This window comes from Ictidomys tridecemlineatus, unplaced genomic scaffold, assembly GCF_052094955.1.
Source record: "Ictidomys tridecemlineatus isolate mIctTri1 unplaced genomic scaffold, mIctTri1.hap1 Scaffold_51, whole genome shotgun sequence".
Taxonomy (NCBI): Eukaryota; Metazoa; Chordata; class Mammalia; order Rodentia; family Sciuridae; genus Ictidomys; species Ictidomys tridecemlineatus.
In genome coordinates, this window is record NW_027523338.1 from 115,707 (window position 1) to 142,670 (window position 26,964).

Below are 26,964 nucleotides of genomic sequence, written 5' to 3' on the forward strand. Positions count from 1 at the left end.
GAGACCCTGTCTCTAAATAAAATATAAATAGGGCTGGGGATGTGGCTCAGGGATTAAGCACTCCTGGGTTCAGACCTTGATGCCCCCCCCCCAAAAAAAAAGAAAGAAAAAAGAAAGAAAGAAAAAATTAGAAGATAAAAAAAAAATGTTCCTCCATTCCTTAGCTCCTCAAGTCATCCAGAGACACTGGCTTTCTGGAACACATGAGTAGAAGCTAAGACCCCCCTGTGCCCATGCACACACCTACCTGCTCTGAGAATTGAAGGGAGGGAGTGAAGGCCATGCTCCTCAGCAGGGGAGGGAGGCAAAACTCAGAGGCAGAAAAACTAGCAACCCTCCCAGAGGCTGCTTGAAAGGTGTGCTAATAACATTCATTGGAAGAGAATCTCAGAAGCACGATGCTTGGGCAGAAAGATATGAAGGCCCTGTCATTTCATGAGAAATGACAGTGCTTTCTTTTGCTAAGCACTGTCAGGTAGAGCAGTCTGATTTGGAGGGGACTCATTAAAAAAGTGCCTGATGGCTGTGGCAAAAGAAAAAGCTTCACCTGGGCTCCAGCCCAGCAAACCTGAGCCCCTTACAAGTGCCTAGTGCACGCAGAACTCCCGTTCTTCCTTGCCGTCTAGATGTTGTATCAGACACACACACACACACACACACACACACACACACACACACACACACTCCCAACAAAGAGAACATCAATCCTTGGAGACAGTACCATATAAATCCTAACTTTATCATCATCGACGCAGCTGTCTCAGACAAAATAGAGATGGCACATGGCATCATTATGCAGAGCACTAGAGGGTCCACTTTGTTCCCTTTCTCTTTTCAGGCAATGCTGTGGGCCCAGGAAACCCATGGGGGAGGCAGCACCATCATCCCGTGATAATGACCTCTCAGCCGCTACTCAAAGGCAGGAAGGAGCTGTGACAATCAAGCTTTCCTCTTCCTTTTGGAGGTTTGGAGCAGTTCAAATTCTTAGGGCAGAGGGGGCACGAGGACCAAGCTCTCCTTACAAGCTGCCAGGTAGAGGGGTGATGGGAAGTGCAGGGCTCTTTGTTAAGCCTCACAGAAGATCTTTGAAATATATATATATTAATATATTCATTTTGTAGATTAAGAAACAGGCACAGGTCAGCCGGGAACATACCTGGGATTTGTAAGCAGAGACACAAACACCGTTACGACCATCAGGTGTGGGCTTCTTCCTTTTGTCTCCTCTCCTGCTAAGCAGGTAGATGGTACAAAATCTGAATACTGATGGGAAAATGCTCACCTTAGGTCAGCAGTCAGTGCTTTTTGGTTTTGCTTTGTTTTTTGCTTTTAGGATCTAGTTTACGTGCAGATCTACCTTGGTATTCCAAGTTTCCATTTCACAGCAGATTATAATCTGTGCTGCGGAGGTGATGCGTCAATTAATTCATGTATTCAGTCACCTAACAAATGTGTATTGAGTGAGTACTAAGTAACATCCTGGAATAGGTTCTGCAGCCGTGGCAATTACCATTCATGTCCCAACCATCATGAACCTACAGGGCAGCGGGGCAATCGGCACATCTGTGCACAAATTATTCTATGAATACATTATGAAAACATTAATATGAAAAGTACTAAGAAGAGAAATATGGAGGGATAAGGGTTGGGAAACAGAGGACGACCTGCACTGTGTGGTATCAAAGAGGCTGGGGACTGAAACAGAGGGGTCATTGTGGGTAGGCCAGCGAGAATTTTCAACAAGGAGCTGCCACAGTTGGGTGTGTTTTAACGTTATCACTCCAGCTATTCTGAATAAAAATGGATTACAGAGAGGGCAGGAAGGACCTAGTTAGAGGGCAATGGTAACAATGGAAGAAAGAAATGGAATTAAGGGAATAAGGTAGTTGGCTTCATGGAGTGGAAAGAGGAAGATGGAAGTATCTGGAAAAACTCCCAGTGTCTGGCAAGAGCCACAAGCTGGTCACAGTGCTCAGTGCTGAGAGGGGGGGACCCTGGAGAGGAGCAGATCTCGAGGAGGAGGAGGAGGAGGAGGCAGTCAGGGAAGATGAGACTTTTGACTTGAGAAGGCAAAAGAATAACAAGGGGTGAGTCTTGGGAAAGGTGTTTGAGAGTTTCTCTGTGTGACTGGAAGAAAATTTTTCTACAAGTATGGCAATTTTTCCAAATAGAAAAAAATATTCACTTGGGGCCTGTTAATTCTGAAACTCTTTGGGTTACGACAGCTGAAGGAACACATCAGCAGAGCCACTGAAGAGTGGGCCTGGAGCTCTGAAGAGAAGGCAGTGCCTAAGTCATCAGCATGCATGTCCACCCCCACATAGGTGCAGAGAACCTGGAAAAGCCTATACCCAGGGAGAGGGACCCAGGAGGGCATGCCATCCTAGTCATTCTGTCCACATCCAGACACAAGCCCCTGCAGCCCCAGAGAAAGCACAAAGGGTGGAGGCAGTCTCTTCCTTGGCATCTCTCTTTTCCTCCTAATTCTTTTATTATAATAAAACACATACAACATGAATTCACTATCTTAATCAATTTTAAGTGATTCAAGTTGGCGTCAAGAGTGTATGTGTCCTGTTGAATGTTGTGCTCGCATCCCCAGCATCTGTCTCCAGAATTATTTCCATCTTTCTGTGTCCTCCATTAAAGACAGTGATGACTTCCAGAATCTCCCCACCATGATTCCCCCTCATATTTCTATTGGTCACAACTGGATCACATGACTGCTTCTAAGCCAATCAGCAACAATTGGAAACAGTCACCATGACAGGGTTAGACATCTGGCTTCTGAGAAACTGAGGCAGATGAAGACCCCCTTCTTTATTTTGTAAATATTTTTATGAGTTCTTGTTAGTGACACATGGCAGTTTTAGTGACATTCTGGAAGTCTTCACTGTCTTTAATGGAGGACACATGGCAGTAGAGTGTATTTTGACATGTTACTATCCATACATGGAGTGTAACTTCCCATTCTTGTGGTGGTCCATGATGTGGAGTCACACTGGTCATGTATTCATACATGAACATAGAAAAGGTATGTCCTATTCATTTTACTGCCTTTGCTATTCCCATTCCCTGTCCCTCCCCTTCATTCCCCTTTTCAAAGACTCCTTCTTTAAACCCTGAGTCATGTGATCAAGTTCAAAAGATCTCAGACATGAGATCTCAGAGTAATAGGATTGAGTTTTTTGAAGGGACAGGAAAAGGGAAAGGGGACACTCTCAAGGGAGAGAGCAGGCCCTCTTGGAGAGAAGAGAGACCATCTATATGCCTCTTCTGTACTTCAGATTTATTTGGCAATCCCAGAGAAGTTTCTAGAGAGTCCTACCCAGGTTCACCTCTTGAGTTTTGACTGATAGCAAGATGACATCAGACTTTCAAGTCCCCGCTGTCATGGCAACACCAGGTCACACTGGCCCATGCTAACCTGTTCAAATTGAGTTCTTAACCATACATTCAGACAGATTTTATGTTAGGAGGAACTATCCTAATCTACCGGAGTCACAAAAGTCTCCTGAATTCCTCCCATCTACATTATCTTTGGCCTGCATTTCTCCTGCATTTAACACCCCGTTTGGAGGAATGTGACATACTCTGCCCATTTAGACCAGGTGGGGCTGCTGGTAAATTGCTTCTTGGAAAAGAAAGCACGAGGGAGTCTGCACAGCTGGCCCATTTTATAAAATTATTCTCTTAACCAGCCTCATCTGTCTGGTTCCTAACAGCTTCTGGAAATATGGTCACCTCCCCAGAGGGAGGTCATACTTAAATAAAATCAGGGTTCATTAACCAGGAAGAAGGAGAAAATGCATTTTTGGATAAGAAAACAATAGTGTCTGTATACTATGATTTAAAAAAAATCCTCGCTTAATGACATAAAATTTTCTGCATGTAAACCTCAATATAATTCCCAGTGTCTTCAAAATTGTTCTTTAGTTGCTTTCCACCATTTATTAAACTAGTTCTTGTTTTGGATGTCTCAGCTCTTTTTTAAGTTCGAGCTTTCTCAGATAAGGCTGCCATATAAATTCTTTTGTGAATTCTTTTGTGAAGCTTTGGAATCCAGGTGTGAAACTCCTGAGTCAAAGGATCAGAGGGCCTGTAACGCTCTGTGTGTAGAAAACTTTCCATTAGAATCAGCAACCTCTAATTTTTCATACTAAAAGAGTGGTTCTTGGTTACATAAAGCATTGCTTCAGATATGGCACCCTGTGCTTCCCTGGGAAGCTGAGGAAGGAGTTGCTATGAAGAAAGCTGCATGCAGGTATCTGAAAAAAAGTAAGCCAAACAGGGATGAGGTCCCTGGGCTGGGAGTATGTCACCAGAGGATAAGAAGCAAGCAGATGATAACAATGAGAGAAGCTCTCTAGGAGAGGGAATGGAGATTCACAGGAAGGGTGGCTGCATGGTGGCTGCTATGGGGCAGAGCTTGTCTGCCTTAGAATAGCTCTTCCCCACCTGTATTTTAAACACTGATGTTCCCCCACACAATGAGTGCAGTTGTTACGCTCGGCCACAAAGGGCCTGTGGCAGGGAGGAGCAGAAAGGAGAAAAAATAGTAACATCTTTATAAAACACTTTCCTATCATCATATTTTTATATTTATACCATAATACTAGGCAGATGTTATTGCTTCATTTGACAGGTGTGAAAACTGAGGTCCTGAGAGGAAAAGGAACGTGCTTGAGTGCGTGCCATGACTGAGAGGCAGATCCAAGGCTCACACAGGTCTCCGGATAGGTAGTCTTTTGACTAGGGTTAAAGGTAACCCTGCATGTGATCCATTCATTTCTCAACCATCCATTGCATACCTAGTCCACTTTGGAGATATGCAACACACTGAGCATGATCCCACCCTGCATGAGTGTCCTATTGCTCTGTAACAAATGATGACAAACGTGCACAGTTCTGAAAACGAGAGGTCTGAACTCATCAAGTGCTGCAGGGCCACCCACATCTCTCCACCCAGCAGTCCTTGGCTTGTAGCCACATCACTTCCATATCTGCCTCTGTCTTCCTGCTGTCCTCTCCTCTGTGTATCTAATTTCCCTCTGTTTCTCACATAAGGAAACTTGAGATGGCATTTAAGACTGACACGTGCATTCAGGATCATCTCTTTATCTCCAGATCCTTAATTGACTCACATCTACACAAATGGCACCACATAATGTAAACATTCACAGGTTCTAAGGAGTAGGAATTGGGTGGAGTTGTCTTCTCACCAGGAATCAGTGTCTAGTCAAATGATAAATGACTTTATGGAAAAGCATGGCAGAACCTAAGTATTAGCTTTCCACCCCCTGAAAGCCAGCGACCAGTGGAGATGACCAGGAGAGACAAATGGAATTCACTTCACATCTGCAATGTCAGCAGAGCATCTTCTACTTCAGGAGAGGTCTTTCTTATGTTTCCAAGTAGTGTCCCTATGGGTCCTTCATCTCTGCTCCTCTGTCCTTGTTCAGGTATCATGCAGCCTACTGGATGCACTCTGGAGGTGATGCAATATTGAGGACTCTATATGACAGCATGGGAGATGCCAAGGCCAGTGTACACTCTCTTTTCTGATCAGATTTATCAAGGCTTAATTCTGGTTCATTCCCCTCCATGCTGACCTCAGCGGAACAAGGCCCCCTTCAGCCACTCCCTGAAAGCTACCTCCCATGAGGAGCCAAGTCTCAGTAGCCAGAGCCTTGCTGTCTTTGCCTTGGCTCCCAAGGGGTCCATTCAGCTCTCCAGAGTCTAAGGCAACACTAAAAGCAAATTGCATATCCCCAAATCTATTCCAGAAAGGGAAAGGGAAAGAAGAGAATGAACCCAATTCCAAGAACTCTGCTATTGGTCTCCTAGATCACCCCCCTTGCATTTCTCCTACTGGGGGCTCCAACTTTCTATTCTCAAACTTGTGATTCCTAGGATAACGGATCACCGATGGAGCATGAGCGGGTGAGTCCTCCCTTGTCTCAGGGCCAGGCACAGTTCCACCCTCTCCAGAGCCCTTCATTCCCAGAAGGACCCCTTACCCACTTCATCCCCTGAATGGCGTGGTGCTGCCCAACTTGGACCATCCTCGAGGAGGGAGGGTAGTGGGCTGGTAGGATTATGGCAGACAAGCCCACCACATTTAGGCTCTCTACTCTACTTGGCCTATTAAGATTGTGCCCTCATCTTTCTGAAGCCTTCAGGGCCCAGAAAAATCATCCTACAGGACACCTAAAGTTACCAAAAGCGACTGTTCTTCGCAGCATTTCTCTTTTTGCTAGGAACTCACTTGCTTCTGGGAACTGTCCCTTCTCCTGCCCATCCTTATACCATAGAACCTGCCCCAATTCTCTTCCTTGTGACTGTAACCAATGGTCATCTGACTAGAAACCAGTCAGAGCTGTCATGAGGGATTTTGTGGTGAGATAAGGTAGTCCATCCCCAAATAGACAGAACTGAGGGTGTGGGATCTCAGGTGCTCTGGGCAGACCAGCCAAAAAAATGTCACTGGTAGTTTTGAAAAAAAATTAAATAAATAAAAGAGACATAAAGAGAATCCAGAGGCAGAGGTCAGGGAGAGGACTGGTTTCGGCATGGTAATCTAACTCCCAATTCTAGATTATTCTTGGCAGGCCTATTGGGTCCTTCAATTCTATGAGACATTCAATCACCAACCCTAGAACTCCTTATTTTCCTCTCTTAAGGGCTACCCAGAGTTGGTTCCTGTTCTTTGCAACTGAAAGGGACCTGGATAATCACATCCTGTGTTCCAGGGCTAACTCTGAAAGGTCCTGCCTTCCCTGTTCACCATGGCTTCTGTGGCCTTCCTCTCCCCTGCCAAACCTCACTCACCTCCCTGGCCTCCCCTTCTGCCTGGCTCTTATAATTATGAGATCTGACCACTCACTTCTGCCTCTGGCCATTTAGTTCCAATCTCCTGACTTCTCCATTTCTTGTAGTACTTCAACAAATAGCAATTCTGCTAAATACACCACGTTGACAGGCCCCCTTGACCTCTTCTCTTCCTTAATGGTGTCTGTAGGCAGGACCCCAGGGACCCATCTGCCACCAGGGACAGATTCTGACTCTGCTTTCCTTTGGATACATTTAGCCTTAACCTTTCCGGCCTCATCAGGCTCTCAGAGGTCCCCACTCCCTGCCATTCTGCTGAGGCAATTATATGCAATCATCATCCCCTGGATCCTGGGCACTCACTCACCAGGACCTCAACTCACAAGGGCAGGCAGACAGGCAGCAGAGATCACAGCTCATTCTGCAGGTTAGACAACTGCAGGCACTGAAGTTGGGGTGGGGGAGAAGACACGGCCTCTGTCCCTGCACCTAGCACCTACAGTCTCTCCCATTGAGGAGCCCTGCTGGGAGATGAGAGATGCCCACAGCATTTCAGAAGAGAAGCCACACTGAGCATTCTAATCTCAGCCGGCCTGAACACTTTCCTCTCAAATTTGGCCAAAAGCCTGAGAATTCACATCTTGCTACAGAAATCAGCCACGGGGGCTTGAAATCCCAAGCTCTGAATTATAACTCAGTGTTATAATTATAAATAAACTCTCGCCCAAATTTCAGTTTTATGTCAACAGCTAAATTATCCTTTCTTTTGTAACGGGGTTTATTATGCTCAGATTCTTGAAGGGAAATGAAATGATTCATGAGATCCAGGCTCCAGTGATGGACTTCGGCACCAAGGGTGCTCTTGGGAAGAAGAGTGGTTCTCACACCATTCTTCAACTGCTGGCCAGAAGTGCCTACCGCACAGTGGAGTCCACTTCCTTAGAGCTGTCTCCTACTGTCCACCTCTGCTCTGTGACAACAACAGTTCTCCTACTCCCCCTGGGAGCCACAGAAAAGTGGCTAAGAAAACTGCAAAGACTCAGGCACATCAGGCAGCACTCAGTCCACAGAAGAATGGATCCCACAGGTGTTTAGGAGGTCAAAGGGAGCCTTCTGCCAATTTCCCAGTGAGAGCGCATACATGGCACTGTGTGGTTGGCAATTTGCTGTACATCCTCTCCCTCCCACCTCCTCTCTCTTTCTTTCTGCCTTTCCTTCCCTCCCCCCAACCCAGTACTAGAAATTGAACTCCACAGGGGTATTCTACCAATGAACTACATCCTAAGCCCTTTTTATTTTTTGTTGTTTGAATTTTGAGGTAGGATCTCACTAGGTTTCTAATGCTGGCCTCAAACTTGCCATCCTCCTGCCTCAGACTCCCAGGGCACACGGATATGACAGGCACAGACCAAGTACCTCTCACTGAAGGATAGTCTCAAATGACAGAACAATAATCTGATTTCCATTTCACAGTGGGCTTGTGCCTAAACAGGGACAATGGCTTGCCTTGAGGACCTCTGCTGGGATGTAGCAGAACCCAGACTTGAGCTCATATCTTCTCATTTTATTTGTGATGTTTTATCCATATTATCATGCCTCGAAGTATTTAGCAACTATTGTTTTAATTTAAAGCAGAGGATGAAAACCTTTTCTGTGAAGGACCAGAGAGTAAGTATTTTAGATCCTGTAAGCCATGCAATCTCTGTCACAAATACACAACATGTAAAATGAAAGCAGACATAGAAATTATGAATACAGAATGTGGCTGAGTACCAATAAAACTTTATTGACAAAAACAAGTGATGAACTTGATTTGGTCTGCATTGAAGTAGCCTTCACATTTTTCTTCTTTTCTGACTGCTCTCCTTTTAGCCCATCTTCTCCTGGTATATTTGGATTTTACATATTTATGACATTTAACATATGACTGAGGATATTGACATCCACTATCCACTGTTATTTTTTTTTTCTGGAAATATGGCTGTGCTCACACTCTGCAGTCCCCACAGGCATAAACAGAGCAACTTACAAATAGAAATATATATAGAAATAAGCCTGAACTTGGTAACTTTAAACTTCTTCTTGGACCCTAAAGAGTTACCACCCAGTGTAACATAATCTATGAAGGTCTTGCACTCCAAAATCTTCATTGTTTGCCTCTAAAGCTTGAGCCCTTAATATCTGGGGTGGATGCTATATACCGTCTCTTTTATTATGCTGCTCCCATCTTTTCATGAAAAGTGCTATGGTTCCAGTGACTCATAAAATGGAGAAAAGACTCCACAGGAATGAGGATTTACAGTCACTTAGCCCTACCACTAGCCTCCTCACATATGGCTGCTTTATCCTGTTTACTTAATCACTGTTATTCTACTATATTTCAGTAAAACTATCATATATATATATATATATATATATATATATATATATATATATATATAGCCATTTTTATGATCTCAAAAGCAAAACATCAATCATATAAAGTTTCAGGAATGTACAGGATTATGAAGAATAGAATCATAATCACACTTCTCTTATAAAACAATAAACATTATTTTAATGTCATTATGTTTATGTTATTCTACTATATTTCAGTAAAACTATCATATATATATATATATATATATATATATAATTAACTTGAATGCATGTTTTAAGATATATCTTAAAACATGCATTCAAGTTAATTACAAAGACTTCTAATCTCAGAATTACATTGAATTGCGAGTTATTTGCATTGGAAATAATTTTAAGGACTGTATTTTCTTGGTAGTAGCACTGTATGAACAAGCAATAAAACATCTTGATAGTCTCAGTAATCCATCCACTCTGTGAAATTGTCTATTAACTAAGAGTTCACTTCTTATGGGATAGCTAATTCTATCTTTACACATTACTGAGCAATACAAATACCCTTATTTATTTTACACTAAAATTTTACAGTTGGTTAGTGCTAACTAATGGGATTAGGTCTATTTACTCTCTTCAACAATTCTGTATTAATTTGAAGATTATAATCACACTCTATTTAATTTTCTACATCTAAGCAAAGCCTTCTTGTATTATTTTTACATCTTGATGTCAAAGCCCCACAAAATCTTATATATAAAGTACTTTTCCACTTTTATACAGATTTGCATCATTTTTAAAAACATTTTTGAGTTTTGGGGTAAAAATGAAATAGAACATTTACCTTCTACCACAATCACCCCTCACCATGCAAATCCAACAACAGTAGGAACATACAAAATATAATCTGTCATTATTCTTCAAGGCACTCAGCTTTAACCATGTTTTTACTCCACAAAAATATATTACTTCCAATAAATTCTGTGATTTCATATATATATTTCCATTTTTTATGACTTTAAGAGCAAAACATCTATCATATAAATTTTCAGGAATGTACAGGATTATAAAGAATAAAATCATAATCACACTTCTCTTATGAAAAAAAACATTATTTTAATGTCATTTTGTTTATGCCTGTTTTTAAAATTTGTTTTAATACACTCATATACATTTCAATATAGTTAACATTATGCTATTTTTCTAGGTTTTTAGTTTAAAAATATTTTCAATGAATACACAATCCATACTATAGACATGCTCTAATTTACTGAAACAATCTCTTATTGTCAAAACAATTTCTTATTTGCCATACTACCCAAAGCACTATACAGATTCTATGCAACTCCAATTAAAATTCCAATGTCATTCCTTATAGAAATAGAAAAGGTAATCATGAAATTCATCTGAGAAACATGAGAGACCCAGAATAGATAGAACAATCCTTAGTAAGAAGAGTAAAGTAGGAGAAACCACCATATCAGACTTAATCTGTCTTACAAAGCTATAGTAATGCAAACAGCATGGTATTGGCACCAAAAATAGACATGTAGACAATGGTACAGAATAGAAAACACAGAGACAAACCCAGATAAATTTAGTTATCTCATACTAGACAAAGGCACCAAAAACAAACAGTGGAGAAAAGATAATCTCTTCAACAATAGTGCTGGAAACCCATATGCAGCAAAATAAAAATATTCTTGGACATTTTCTTAATGTTTACAAATGTCCCTTATATTGATGTGATGAACTCAGTAGTAAATCATGCTTAAATTTGCTCGCTTCATGAATTAATTTCTTTTGTGCATGCTGGCTTAAAAGGATGGATGTTTTAAAGTTCTTATCTGTAATCCTAGTGGCTCAGGAGGCTGAGGTAAGATGTTCATAAGTTCAAAGCCAGCTTCAGCAATTTAGGAAGACCCTGTCTCTAAATAAAATATAAAAAGGGCTGGGGATGTGATTTATCTATCTATCTATCTATCTATCTATCTATCTATCTATCTATCTATCTATCTATCTATCTATCTATATAGATATCTATCTATCTATCTATCTATATAGATAGATATATATCTATCTATCTATATCTATATCTATATCTATATCTATCTATCTATCTATCTATCTATCTATCTATCTATCTATATATATATATATATATATATATATATTTGTGGAAAACTGAATCTGAATGTCAAATATATTACAGTTTTTCTCCTTATTACTTTTACTTTTTTATGACCATGTATTTGTTTTGTATATAAATATGTTACCTTTAGCATTAAAACACAAAACTTTATGGTGAAGCTTTACTTGCATGTATACTTTTAAATAGGCTTCCTAATATGCATTTCTTATAATATAGATATAATTTATTGTGAGTGATGCTGAGGGTAAAACACAACTCTAACTGGCACAGAGCTACTTGAAACTTTCCACAGGAGAAGCAGACTATCTTATAGACACTGACATTAGTGTGGGATCAAATGCTCCTTTCCTTCACCAATCAAAGAAATTTGCATTTATGTGAATTATTGTCACTTTATAAAAAATATAAGATTGGAGAATAACTCTTTATTTGTCAACATCTGAATATTTCCAGGTATAAGTGTTTAAAGCCTTGGGTATCACTGACTGCTCCAGATGCCCGAATTTGTATATATGTAAAAACATAAATAGGCACATACAATCAAGCTATATTAATAAATGCCAAATAATTCATAAAAGCAATTACAAATAATAGTTTATAAAAGATGCACATTATGCAATTTGAGTTCTTCTCAGTTGTACTCATGAACAAAAACCACTATTTTTTCTTTGCTTGTCTTTCAGTGCTTCCTTCCCCAAAAGGAAGCTATTAAAATGTATTGATTTGTGTAAAATCATCAGCTATGATTGAATCATGCAATGCTGATACTACCCAAAAGTGGCAGCTGGGAGGCTTCTGGTTAGATAAAGAAAAAATAAAAATTATATGTACTACTGTCACCAAAACATCATTTATCTAATGTCATAGAGGAAATTTGGAGTTTTACTTTATTGATGATAGGGTACTTTCTTCATCTTATAATACTTTAATTCATTCTAATTATAGTAAGCAGTATTAGTTTCATAACAATAAAAATTCTCTATATTTTTCACAGATTGCTTTAGAATATATAAATGATTGCACCGGCTACAGATTGACATTATGCTTTCATGTTCTAAAAAAAAAAAAAGAAATATGGCAAACAGAAGTTGACTAGAAACATCCAAATTGCATTAATACCAATATCAAGTAAGTTTCTTTGATTTGATTGTAAATAAGATAAATTTGTCAAAAATTAATAGGTCATTGAGAAATAAGTTAACTTCACAGATTTTATAGATTACAAAAATACAGAATTATACCTTTTTTTATAGCTAAACATTTGTATTTAAATTCATTTATTTGTCTTATTTTCATGAAAGAAGTCAACTTATTTCAGGTTCGCTAATAATTCCAAGGCTAGAAGGAACCAGTTCCCAGTTGTCCTATTTTGGGATTGAAATCTTAAGCTTTGTAAAAAAAGCAGGCCTGACTTCTTCTTTATGCATCTTCTAGACACAATATGATGTCACAGTCACTGCCAATTCACCTTTCAGGCCTTTAATGTTTGATCAGCAAGCTATCCAAAAAACTCTGCATCAGAAATCCTTGGGAGGAATCACTTGAGCAGTGAAGGCACAGAAGTTCAGGTTGTGAAGATGCTGGTGCTAATGAAGCAGAGATTTATTGTATTTTAAGTTACAGTTGCACTAGCATAACTCTGATGTATATTAATCCTAATACCTGTTTTAATCATTTTCTACTATGGTTGAGTAAAGTGTCGGGGTTGAGATGTATTGTCTTGTTTTGTTTGAAGTTCCACATCTCTAACCTTGGTCACAATACAAGGTTAATTTCAATGTTTTTAACATATTTTCATAGTGGTATTGATATTATTTCATTCCATTTGAGCCAGATAAGTTACATGGAGCAGACCTTCCCAACTGTTGTACCCATGCATAATAGGTCACAGGCCTGTGAGATAATGATATCCTCTGTTCTCTGTTGAGGCCTGGGGGAAATGAGAACTCCCATAACTATCAACAGCCAGGAGAAGCCTTAACAATTTATTCTAACTTGCCACAAATGTTATTTTGAAGTGCTATATTATGAGAAAAGCCAGAAAGCAAAGCTATCAAGTACAGAAAAGGTTTGTCTCAATTTGCAATGAATACAGATTGGCATATATTTCCTAGGTATCTCTTAAAGATGAAGTGAATAGTTGCCATTTGAAAGATATGCCCTTAGGCTGAAAATATTTTAAAATTATGAGGATTACTATAGTATGTGATTTGCCTTGATAAAATAAATAAAGAGCTTAAGGTAGTTATAATGATATTAAAATAAATTCTGACTGAAACTTCCAATAAAACAATATCACAAATAACACACACACACACACACACACACACACACACACACACACACACGTGCACAAGTGCATACACATTTCCATACAGAGCTGATCTGACTCAGTTCCAAACTGAATATTTCATTCCTGAATGAATTCAAGGCCTTTCTCTTTTCTATTTAGTAAATTGCTAGGAGTTTTTTCAAATTTATTATTTTTCACATTTTTTTTTAACCAGGATTAACAATTGACTCTATTTTTCATGCCTTTTGTTCATGTAGAAACAGTTTTTATCACTGAATAGGTTATTGAATATCTTCTGGCTACTATACAGATATGATGAGTAGTAAGTCTCTATATTAAAATTATTGATTTCTGCATATTATTCTGGTGCGGTGAAATTCAAAACTATGCTTCAACAAATGAAATGTGTCAGGTTCTTCAGACATGCTAAAAATTCAAATGTTAAATTTTCCAATGTAAAACATCTTCTCTAAATATACTTTATCTAAATGTAATAATTTTCTTTACAAACAGGTGAAATAAGAAATACTATCTTTATTATTACCTGGAGATTCAACCATTGAATCAATGGGAAAAGCTGTATTTATAGAAAAAATTTAGAAATTGTTTATTACATTTACTATCGAATCCACTAATGGGATAATCATGGAGTTAAACAAAAGAATATTCCATATGCCAACCTATTTATCTCCTGACAAATCTCTACTCACTCTCTAACCTTCTCTGTGAGCAGACTTGTTTTTTTGTGCAAAATAAGAGGTCCAATTACCTCTTATTTTGTTATATCTTTTCTTCGACAGGAGGTGGTACCCTGATTCAACCACTGGGCTGTTTGGAGCCACATTCCCTTTAACGCTATTGCTTTAGGCACAACACAAAAGGCAGTTTTAACTAATCTTATTATTTATAATCTATATAATCTTATAATCTATGTGGGTTACATTGACATCACTAAGAAATGTCAACCTCCTTCTTTCATAAATGTGGATAAATAAGTGCCAAAGTGTTTCCCATTATGGTTTACAGGATGCAGGTTTCAATATACTACTCATCATCAGAATAGTATTAATTTATACCTTAGTAGTGGATGTTAAGTAAGATGTCACGCATAAATCAAATTTTAATAATTAGTTTTTTCCCTTAGTTTTTGATTTGAGAATAGATTTATTATCTTATTTATGTTTAATTGTCAATAGCTCTTTGCTGTTTAGGGGTTCTCCACCATCATGTATACTGCCAGCCTACCAAGCTAAAGTATTAATGATTTGCCAAATATTGTTGTGCTTAAAACCAATCAAAAACTTCTTAAAATTATGTCTTACCCTCAGAAAAGAAAAACCCTGTTTTATAAATGTAGCATTCTTTTTCAGTTACTTTAATAAACAAGACACAGGATCACATGTGTGTTCAAAGGCAGAGTTCCTCACCCCTAATAGTAAAAAGAGATACTATCCAATATTTAGTTAACAAATTAGAAAATAATAAAGCATTAATAAAAATGGCTGGTTTTTAAAATAACTTCTAATGTATGTATTACTATGCTAATTTCCCAAATAAGATAAGAGGCTTAAGATAACCCCAAGTGACTCAATCATAGCATACCCCAAGCTGAAATCTGGGTATATTTTGATGCAAAGCTTATAGTCCTTTTTTCATACCATGTTTAGTCAATTACCTACTTTGTATAATTTTTGGAGCCAAAAGAAAATCTATCTTGCAGAGGCTCCTGTGTCATTTGTGAAAGTTTCCGAAAACACAACTCCATCCTCCTTTTTCTGTCCCTGCTGCTCATCACAAAATGAATGAGGGTTTTTGCCAAACAGATTGTGTTGCTGGCAGGACTAAAAGCATGAAGAGTTCTTTGCCTTGAAAAAGATCACTGATTCTTACGAATTAAATGCATTTTGATACGTTCTCCTTACCCATCATCTCAGTGCCTTACAGCCATTACATCTTTTTTTTCTTGTTACAGTTAGCGCAGAGATGGACCAGTCCTTCATGTCACATACTGAAATGAGTCAGTGTTGACTGATCCAGTTCATCCACATTCCAGGCAGGGATCCCAAAACTACTACTATTAATCTGAAAGTGTTTTTCAAATAAATGTCATTGAAGCAGGAGAAAAGGACTCCACGAAGAGAAGCAGCTTCCCCCTCCTTTCCTTTCTTAATTTTGGATATACAGTACTTAATTAAGATCCATTATGTCCTAGTCATTTTGCTGAGTGCTAAGGGTCATGAGTAGAGTGCAAAGAAGAATGAAGAAAGGTCAGAGCCAGAGTAGAGAAAGGGATGTGCAAGTCAGAATCAGACGTTATTTTCAGTTCCTACACCTGTCTTGAAATACAGTAACATTGGGTATAGGGCTTCAACATATGACTTATGGGTAACACAACCCAGTCCATAATAATGCCCATTGACCAACAGCAATAACATGCAATAGAGAGAAGTTAAAGTCAAATACCATAGGTATACTAGTTAGTCAGAGGTTCAAATCCAAAGCCTGCCACTTCCCAATTGTGTTAACATTGGTGAGTTTTCTTAACCTTAGTGCTTCCTTCCTTTGTGGATGTAACAAGGACAATAAGTATCCTTTCTCCTATGGCTATCATCAAGTATTTTATATCTAATTAGAATATAAATTTAAATGAGAAGCTACTATTAGTTGTAGATAAATAGTTTCAAAGATGTTGTTACTCTTCTTTCTATGGTAGGCATAGTATTTTAGGGATTGTGAGAATCAAAAGTAAGAGAAAAGACAGGAAATTAAATGCTTACACTATTTTTTCTTAATGAATTTATTTTATATAAATATAGTTGTGAGGCTAGGCTTACACAGAGAAAGATGCTTTAGATTTCAGAAATGTGTAGCTTAATTCATTCTTTAAAACAAATCTTTACTGAGCATTTATTATGTGTCAGAAATTGTGCCAGGCATTTTGGAAACAGCAGTGAGCAGAAATCACTATTCTTGGGGAATTTATATTCTAGAATTGAAATGTCACCTCCACTTCCGGAATTGGGCAAAATAAGGTCCATCAAATAAGGAAAATAAATTAATTAAAATAAATTTACAACATAATACAAGTTGACATTAAATTGTGATCATGTGGTCAAAAGATAGATAGGCATAATACTAGCTCTGGGGCTGTAGGACTGGCTTCCACAAGTGCCACCCCATCCCTGAAATACAGGTTTGAGACCTTGCCATCCCTCACCATAGCCCAAGCAGACTTTCCGCCCCTCCCTGCACCGCTGCGCATGTGGTGCAGGAGGAAGCGCTGGCCTTAGGGTCCCTCAGGGCTGCGCTGCCACCTCCAGCCTCTGACGTCCTGCGCCAGGTGCACAGCCAGCGTGCATAGGCGCGTGGGTTTTGAAGCCACATAGCATACCCTGTAGCCAAGAGCAGACAGGGAGCCCAACCTGCAGGTCCCAGATCCTGCTGTCGTGGTCCCTGGAGTGCAAGTGACTCTGGCTTCACATGGTGTCTGCAAGCTCATGTCACCTGTTTGATAGCCTCCCACCAAATCAGAGGGCAGCGCTCGCCAGGAGCCCCAAGTGTCACCGGCTCCCCTGCAGATTAGAACTCGCCTCTCATAGTTCCTCCCTTCATTCCATTTAAAGCTCCCACTGGCTTTAAGAAAAAGTTAAGTGTGAGCTCAGTTTCTTCAGCGCTTTCTTCCACTGCAAGATGGTAAGTGAGGAACTGGCGTTTGCTAGTCCTCTGGCAAAACCTGGGGCTCTGAAAGCTAACAAACTTTGCACTGAGAATTTATTCCATTTTTGGAGCAAGCTTTCTTTGCTATCTACCAATTAAAATAGATCCTCTCCTGTCTTCTTTTTATTATCATCTGTCTTCTCTCTCTTCCTCCCTTCCTTTCCCTCTGCCTTTCTCCCTGTTATTTTTATTCTTCATATTTCCCCAAAATTTCACCTATTCACCTTCACTTACTCTTCATTCTTCCTCTTATTCCAGATTATGCACATATTTGCAAACACTTGGAGTTGAACTACTGTAAGAGTATTTGGGGTTTGTTTTCTTCTCAGGTGTCAATTGCCTAATAGTTTAACTTGGATTCGAATAATAACCTCAAGGAAGGAGTCTGCAAACATGCTTTTAAAATGAAAACAAGAAAACTAGCTCTTGATAAACTTTTGGCTTAACTTCTTTGATCTGCACTCCCCAAGCTGCATTTGCTTCTGAACTGTGTATTTTTTTTTTCTTTTCTAAGACTTAACTCACTGGGAACATTAACAAAGTGTGGCTTAATTGACTCATTTTCCTCTCTTCTGTTTATGTTATGACCAAGAAAGTACTCAAGCCAACAAAAGATTCGTAGCAGTCAAACAGAGTTTATCTAAACCTAGGCTCTGCTGGAATAAATGGCTTTTACCTGATTAAACATTGACAAATAATTAGGAATGGACTGTTGTACAAATTAACCTAGGAAGGCTGCATACTTATCCTTGTTTGGAGATTTGAAAAGAGTGTATGTTTGAGGTTTGAGAAGTGGCAGGCAGGAAGGTACTCCCTGGATCAGAACACAGTGAGAACACACGTCAGGCAGTTAGTGGTGGCAGGATAACGTTGCAAGGACATTGAGCCCTAGTGATGGAGATATCTAGAGCTTGCAGTCTTTGCTTATTTCTCTCAGCTTTTAGATGTTTACTTGGAGTGATGTTACGTTCCTCTGACTGGAGCTGGGGCAAAGTTTATTTAATTACCTACAAGGAACAAAGTTTATTTAATTATCTATAGAACAGAGATAGAGAGAACATATGCACTTATGTCTATATATGCATATGTCTATATGTATGTATATTATACAAGTATGTATATGTATGCACATAACTATATGTATGTGTATGTATATATATATGCATATGCACACATATATATTATATATATATACACATTATGTATATATACATTATATATATATATATATTTGAATATACATTATACACAGCATGAGTTTGTGTGTATCTCTATTCAGATTCCCATAAGATCCAACAGAATGTTAGTTTGGAGGAGAAGAGGAAGGGAAGCATAAGACAATTATTGATTCAGAGGTTAGTCTATAAGATGCCATATTCTGTTTTTTCATCCTTTTTAATGGGTTCTTTGTCTTCCAAGGTGATTAGAAATAGAAATATAATTAAGATAGTTCTGACTGGCTTATTTGGTGAGCTAGGCATTACAACGGAAAATATAAATATGATTCATCCAGTAGTAGTCTATTCGTTGTTCAAGGACCTGTGGAAATGTTAGGAAAGTTATAGGAGCTGATTCCTTTTTAGATATTATAATTAAACCACTCAAAATTTAATCTGGATCTAAATTTAACACCTTCACTGTTTCTTGATTAACTGTATGTAATTTCTGTGTGTTTCTCCCACCCTTCTCTCCGTCCACATCTGCATCACCCAATCTTCTGGGAAACCCACCTCCACCCCAACTCCTTATACTGAATTTCACAGAACACCATTCTGCCTTGCCAAGACCAGTATTTTGCAGGAGACAAGAGTTATAATTGCCTGTATTCCACTACACCGTCAGAAACTAGTGTTGACGTTTCCACGGAGACTTGGATCTCTTTCTGGGCTGCTGGTCTCCTGGACAACAGTGAGCCCCAACAAGCACCACAGACACAGGGTAAGTTCTGCTCTTCTGCTTTAGTGGTAGACCTGGAGCCCTTTTCAAGCAATGTGGCTGCAATGCATCATGGTCTGGGACTCTGGAAAAGGGATGTTATAAAAAAATTAAGTTAGTCCAAAGAGTCTTGAATTTTACAACCTTAACTTCTGCTATTTTGTACTTGCCAAATAGTGAAAATGGGATTATTTCTCTTTCTTGCTGGACAACACGTGTTTCTCCCTCTAATGTATAGTACTTGGAGATTCCAAACTCACTGAAAGAACTTTTCTGGGTCATATTTTATAAACAACATCCTAGTAGAATGTTTTGGAGTCAAGATACTAGTTATAACATTTCTTTTGAAATTCAGGAAAATTTCCCAAGTATGATAAAGAAACAAGAATGAATAACTTCATCTTTTATTTCATAGAGGAGATTCTATAGACAATGCCTTGTAAGTAGAAACAATTATTCTCTTACACACACACACACACACAAACACACACACACAAGCACTCACATAGGATTTCAAAGTGGGAGGGAAGTATAACATTGATGGAAAATTATGAATGGTATTAATCTTGACTTGAAGGTTAGTGAACATTTTTATAAAATTAAGTGAATTTCTGTATAAATAGTCAAATTTATCTAAAAATTTTCAGATATCTTAGAATTAAATACCTATACTATAGTTTGCCATATGCTCCTTTGGTGGACACAGGGGTTAAGGAAAGGCACACAAAAATGAAAACCTAAAATGTTGAAGCACACTTACATATTATGGATAAAGTTGTTCAGTTTTACTTTTTCACTATAAGCAACAGCAAAGACAAAATGCCCAAAATATGAACCCAAACTGTTTACAAAATTGAATTCCTGTTTTCTTACTCACTACTCTATTTTAATAAAAAATTCTTCAGTAACAGCAGTTTAAGAAGAACAGGGAAAGAGTCAGAATGGTATTAATGAGATGGAATAAAGTAAAAAAAAAACAATTAAGCATGCCCAAATGCTTTGGATTTACAGGCATAGCTTCCTGTCAAATATGAAAAAAAATCTTTGTAAAAGCATAAAAAATATACAGATGAAAACAGTTAAAACAGAGAAGGTAGAATTTTGCAATTTTTTATCATGGTCTTCAGAGAAACAAGGTGCAAATTATTTAAAAGTAGACATTGCTACTAAATCAAATTCTGAATTCTATTCATTAGATTTAACAGGTAGGCAGACAGAAAAGGAAATAATAGCATCAAAAATGTTATTAGATTATCAAGCCAAACACTATATTATTAATGTTGAAGCTTATAAAAATAGAATAAAAATTATAAAAAAGATAGTGGGATTGCAATATTATGCCTAGTGGAAGGAAAAGGTTAATAAACATTTGAATGAATTAATGATGCAGCTGAGAGAGTCTTTATTAATTTAACCAACAAGAATATACATACAAAGAGAAGAATATGACCACTTAGTTCCAAAAAGAACAAAAAATCCCACCTCTTTAACCACTTTGGCATAGGTTGTATAAATATTTGTCTGTTACAGCTTGCATCCTTCTTCTGAAAGCTTTAAATATTTTGTTCTAGTGTGAGGAAGCAACAGCTATTTTTAGAAAGGTAACTGAACCTATTGCACTTTGGGAATGGTTTGGTGAGTTCATTGCACATAAGTCAAAAGTGTGTTTTCTATGCTATTTTGTATTTTCTCATAGATTCATCTTCTAATTCGAGTTTTCCTATTCTGGACTCATGTTCCTGGGAAGAAGCTCAGCTTTCCTCACAGCTCTACAGAAATAAACAGGTATGTGTGGATAGTTAGAACATTGAGACTGGCCATACATCCTGCAGTCCATTCTCCACTTGCATCTTCCCTTAAGTTTATGCTGCTACTTTTTCCTCTTAAAATTCACATTAACTCACTTTAGAACTAAAATGAGCATATGTCGAGAGAGAGAGAGAGAGAGAGAGAGAGAGAGAGAGAGAGAGGAGAGAGAGGGGGGGGATAAAGAAGGAGGGAGGGAGAGAGAGATTGTTCATCTAACTCCTCTCTCTTTCTGTCTCAACCCCCCCATACACACACACTCATATACACAAATAACACTTGAGGAAGACATGAAGTCAGGCTCTGACTATATCACATTTTAGCTGTGTGACCTATCACATCCACCTTTTCCTCATCCATGAAATTGGAATATTTATGCGGCATATCTCAGAGGGCTAATGGAAAGACCAAATGGAATCATGTCAGTATTTTAAAATGATAAACATGGATAATTGCGTGGAGAATTAACGATGATGACAAAGGTTTTTATCCAAATATTGTTTCATTTTCCATATTTTGTTCTTATTTGTTCCCCCAAAATAATATGATCTACTGAACAAACAGGCAGATCAATCTGAATGTGGCACAAGTCAACCATCTTTTCTTTCTTTCTTTCTTTCTTTCTTTCTTTCTTTCTTTCTTTCTTTCTTTCTTTCTTTCTTTCATGTGCAAGGAATGAGTCCAGGTAAACCTTTCTAAACACCTTTTTTCTATATTTAAATAGTTTAAAGCTGCTCATTTTCCTTTACACCTACCTGACTCCCTTGTGGTTAAAATTTTAAAAGTCATGTAATACCCTCAAATACTTTGTAATGAATGAAAAATTCAGAGCACAAAACTGAACAATAATGTGGTAGGGTGTTGTTGATTTCATTCTCGGAGGACAAGGACTCCCTGAAATTGTGTTCATAAAACAAACAGAATAATAATCAAGTTTAAGAAGGCTGAGGCACAGTGGCATTATTATAATGTTACAAAGTCAATACAGTGGCACGACCTTCACCATTGTCTGCTTTTTGCAGCTCCAAGATACTCTGGTTCAGAAGGAAGAAGAACTTGCTAGGCTACATGAAAAGAATAATCATCTCAGACAATACCTGAATTCTACTTTGGTTAAATGTCTTGAAGAAAAGGCCAAGGTGTGTAATAATCTTTTTATAAGGTCAGGGCAGTGATTTAAGAAAGGAAACCATTAATGTAAAATTTCTTAATTAAAAGCAAGAAGTGTACTTAACAACAGGTCATGGGATATATGAGTAGAATGGATAACATTTCTTAAGGAAGTACATGACTTTCACTAGAACTTTTATGTATCACTTATTAGAAGTATATAGATTGCAGATTCTATCCAGACATTATTACAAAAATAGTTTCTTATATATCAAAAGCTAGGGATTGCTGAGGAAACAGGTTGATCAAACGGAGAGTTAAGTGGAAATCAGAGATTTAAAAACTCAGTTGTTTTAATTATCTTCTTAATGTAGAAATTAAAGATTTAAAAACTCAGTTGTTTTAATTATTTTCTGGCTTTAGGAAAATCATTCTCAATTAGAAATTTGGTTACCTGCAGCTACAAAAACTAAAAATCTGTGAAAAATCTCTCTCAATCTAAGATGCTGTGATGATAACTGGAGCTTAGTATCTTGAGCAGCAATTCAGTATATACAGTTACATTATTTTTTATTCACATTTTTCTTACACTATTAAATGAGCTATTTCTAACTCAAATATAGCTTGCCTATAGTCTCTTTGTGTTCTTTTTTCTTTAGTTTTGTGTTTTTCCTAGTATGTGTTTGCTTCTATGACCAATTTTTACTTTACTCTTAGAGAAACTATTATTTGATATTATGTAATCTAAATTGATTATGTGTCTGCTGCTTTTACTGAATCTAACAGTTGAGAGAAGAAAAGATACTAGATTTGACTACTTTACTGTATAGTAAGCTTTCATAAATAAAGGGCTAGCATTGGCTTCTAACTCTAGCCACCATTCCTTGAAAAAGACATTATTAAATTATTAAATGACATTAATTAGCTTTACCTTTCTTGACCTCAGTTCTCCAAGATTTAAAATAACAACTGTTTTCAAGGGATTGCTTTGAAAGTTAATGAAATAACATAAGGAATGTTGTATAGTGTTTAAACAAGAGTTCTGTCTATATTCAGATAACTTAGGTTTAATTCTAGGCTAAGGGATACTTAGCAAGTCACAAATATGTCTGTGTCTTAGTTTCCTCATTAATGGAGATTTTAACAGTATCTATATCCAAAGAAATAGTGCATGTGATGAACTATTCATAAATTATATCAAATAATAATTTGTTTATTTTATCAGTGATAATTCAATAAACAATTGCTTTTATTGTCATTTTTGTAAAAATTATTACTTCTCTGATTTGAAATCTTCAAGACATGATCTGCTTTTTTCAAGTTTCAAACTAAGAGTAAGAAATGAATTCAGGTACCTAAGAAATAAGATGTTATCATGGATTTTACTTTAGTAACAGACACTAATCTAATCCATTTTACTTGTATGTGAAAAAATATTAGAAATTTAACCTATTTTTCTAAAGAATGAGGGTAACTAGTAGATATTTAAAGGAAGTATAATTTTCAAATGTCACTTCTTCAGAAATTGTTGTCATTTGGAGATGAGTTCTCCAAAGTGTGTGGAAAATTCAGAAAGAGGAAGAGGAAACACAAAGAGCAGGGATACTCTCCTGCTGAGATCCCCCTCCTAAAAATGCCAAGAGAAACCTCTCTTGTGAGTTTGCTAACTGTGAAAAACCACCTGGGCCCCATGGTGATCCCTGGGTGCTACAAACACTTGGATTGAATGACCTCAACACCATTGATGACACCTCATCAGCTAACTACAGTGCCCTCTCCTCTCATCCCAGAATAGCGACTAGCACATACTCCCATTTTCTGAGTGATGCCATTGATTATGAAAATGTCCACAGAGAGGATGTGCCAATCAACTATGGAGGTGAAAGAACAACCCCCTTGCACAGCACTGCCAGCCATGGGGAAGACTTCCACTACTTTTCTCAACTTTCAAATCCCCCAACAGAGGTGCAAACACTTCCTTATCATCCAGCTGATGTGTCACCCAACAAGACAGAGATGACATTTTACACATCCCTGAGTCCTCACTGTAATGTCAAAACTCATTCTTTCCACCAGGAACAAGCCTTTGTGTGTTGAGATGAAGAAGGAGGCTGGAAGTTTACCTGGGTCCCTAAACAGCCTTAGTGACTCCTCTTGTATCACAGAGCACTGCCAGGAACTCTTTTACAAAGATCTCTCTTGCACTTGAACCTGACTATGTGGAGCATAGAAGCTATTGCCCAGACAATCTTTAGCCACTTTAAATGTTACTCTCAACTACCACTTAAATTTGTAGGGAATAGCTTCCAAGAATCCATATGAGAGGTATATGCTCTTCCTCCACCTGAACTTGACTAGTTTGCACATCAATGTCTGCTATCAACTTCTTCTCTTTGCCCTGTACTTGAGAAGGTGTTTTCCAATCTTTTGTAGATTTCTTCAAGAACTAGTTATACTTTGCTTATCATGACCTGTTTAACACCTTTTGTTCTCTTATCAAGTAGTTTAAATATGTATGGTCTTTATTTCTCTCCCTCTTCTACATTTCTTTATTTCTGAAAATTGCCTTTAGAATGAGCCCTATTGTTGTTTCAACTACTTCCTCCTGGTTGTTTAAATTGCTAGAGGTAGGGTAAAATCAAGTGTCTGCCCATCACCACTGCTGAAGAAGTATTGTGGATATAAGTAACAGTATGTCCAGAGCAGCTCAAAGAGTCAAGTGTTGCAGGATGGCTTTAGCAAAACATCTCTAAGACAGCTGCGACTCCACTGATAAGCAATATCACTGAAAAATGACAAAAGTTAAAAAGAATTATTACTTCAGAATGTCCCAATACCTGCTTCCATTGGTATCTGGCCATTGTTTCTTTAACTGACATAGCTCAAAAATGATATTTTTGAGGAACTATTACACAACAAATCATCATCTTAAACTGCACAGATGCTGGCAAACTGATCACTAGCCCAGCACTGACAGTGTCACACTCATTCCTTCTGTCAGTCATGTATTCATGCAATTCACCTAAAATATCTACAGAATACCTCATGCTCACTTTGTGACAGGCATTGTAATTTAGAATGGTGATAAAATGTGAGCAGTTTGGGCCCTGTGCCCACATTCATGAGACCTAGAGCCATTCATCTGCTGTCATCCCTGAGAAAGCTATTTCCCTTGCGTGAAAATTCAATTTTTCCAGCTGTGGAATACAGGACTTGATTAGATAACTTCTAACATTCTATGAATGAAGGCTGGATCCTATCAGCTTTATTTTTATTTGGTCATTCAAGGCCGTTTTTCCCTTAGATAGGTACTGCATATGCTAGGTACGGTGAACTTTATTTGCAATGGAAAAAAATAGAAAAATAAATGTGAGACATTTATAATGAGCATTAGAAATCATTTCTCTTGTCACAGGATTCTTTTTTCCAGTATGAGCCCACTTTGCAGGTTGATTCAGTCTGTGTGAGAGTAACCTCTATCTAAAAAAAGATACATTTTAATTTGTAAGTAAATGTGAATAGATTGAATGCAAGCATGATATCAAAGATCTCTTCTTCCCTAAATTTTTTAAGAATATTTTTGGTAGTCTTAACTGTTTCCTTCCTTTCCATCCTTCAAGCTCTCTATTGTTCCCAGAATAAATTATGCATCAACGTCGGGCACCTATGCTTTTTTGGCAACATGATTAAATTCACCAGGTTGAAAGCCATCTCCATCTATCTCTTTCTATTCTCCTCTCAATACTTCACTTTGCACAATCAACTTCTTTGTGTGTGCTATTTGGAATTCTTTGTAACCAAGACATTTCTTTTGTGTTTGATCATTGCTTTATTTACATTGTGTGAGCAAATATCTATTTTATAAAACTTTATTACCTATAGTTTTCTTTATAATTCATGAAGGGGAATACAAATTAGTAATTAATAATATTCTCAGGAGTATTTTAAAACTAAGGAAGAGATAGAATACGTTCTACTCCCCCCATACCCCCCAAACACAAAAGTGCCTTTTACATTCTTGTATCTATGCCTCTTGTGGGTGAAATTTATCTCTAGAATAACAAATTTAATTAGAATTGATTATACTTTGCTACACAAGGAATTGAGTAAGCAATGGAACTATTTAAAAACTCTTATACTCAAGCTGTAAAACAAAATTTACCAGTTAACACATATTTATTTTGCAATATCCATGTGCCATGTTATATGTTAATTACCATGAGGAAACACCCAGGCTTCTCACAGTGCATTTGGTGCATAAAAAAGTCACCAAAAATATCAAAGCTTTTGAAAGCTTTTAAATAAAACTTGGTTTCAGCCTGGTTAAAGAAACTATAGGACATTTATGTGGCAAATTATGATTTCTTCTAACTCATATCATGAATGATAGTATGGAAGAAAATTACCACATATGTTTGCAATTATATTTACAAACATTTGATATTCATTTGAATAATGTATACAAAATTATTTTGTTAATGTTTGAGAAATTGGAAATTCATTTCACTTAAATATATGTTCTAACTTTTATAGTTTTATCATGCATTTCCAGTAAACCAGTTAATATTTTATTAAGATAAAGTGGGAAATGAAACTAAATACCTTTGTGATTATGATGAATAATTTTATATTGTGCATAACATTTTTAATAATGAACTTTTTTCTCCTGGATTTTTGTGACCACAATTTTTGAATCTCTTTTGTATGATATATGATATGGCCACATTAATATCCTCAGAATTTAATGGTTCCTTCTCTCCTCTAGGATACA

The 26,964-nt window shown here is 37.5% G+C and overlaps 1 pseudogene; it reads left to right on the forward strand.

Annotated features, from left to right (window-relative positions):
* Positions 1-17,205: 17,205 nt before the first annotated feature.
* On the forward strand, positions 17,206-25,543 carry LOC144373838 (geminin coiled-coil domain-containing protein 1-like; annotated as a pseudogene).
* Positions 25,544-26,964: the final 1,421 nt, after the last annotated feature.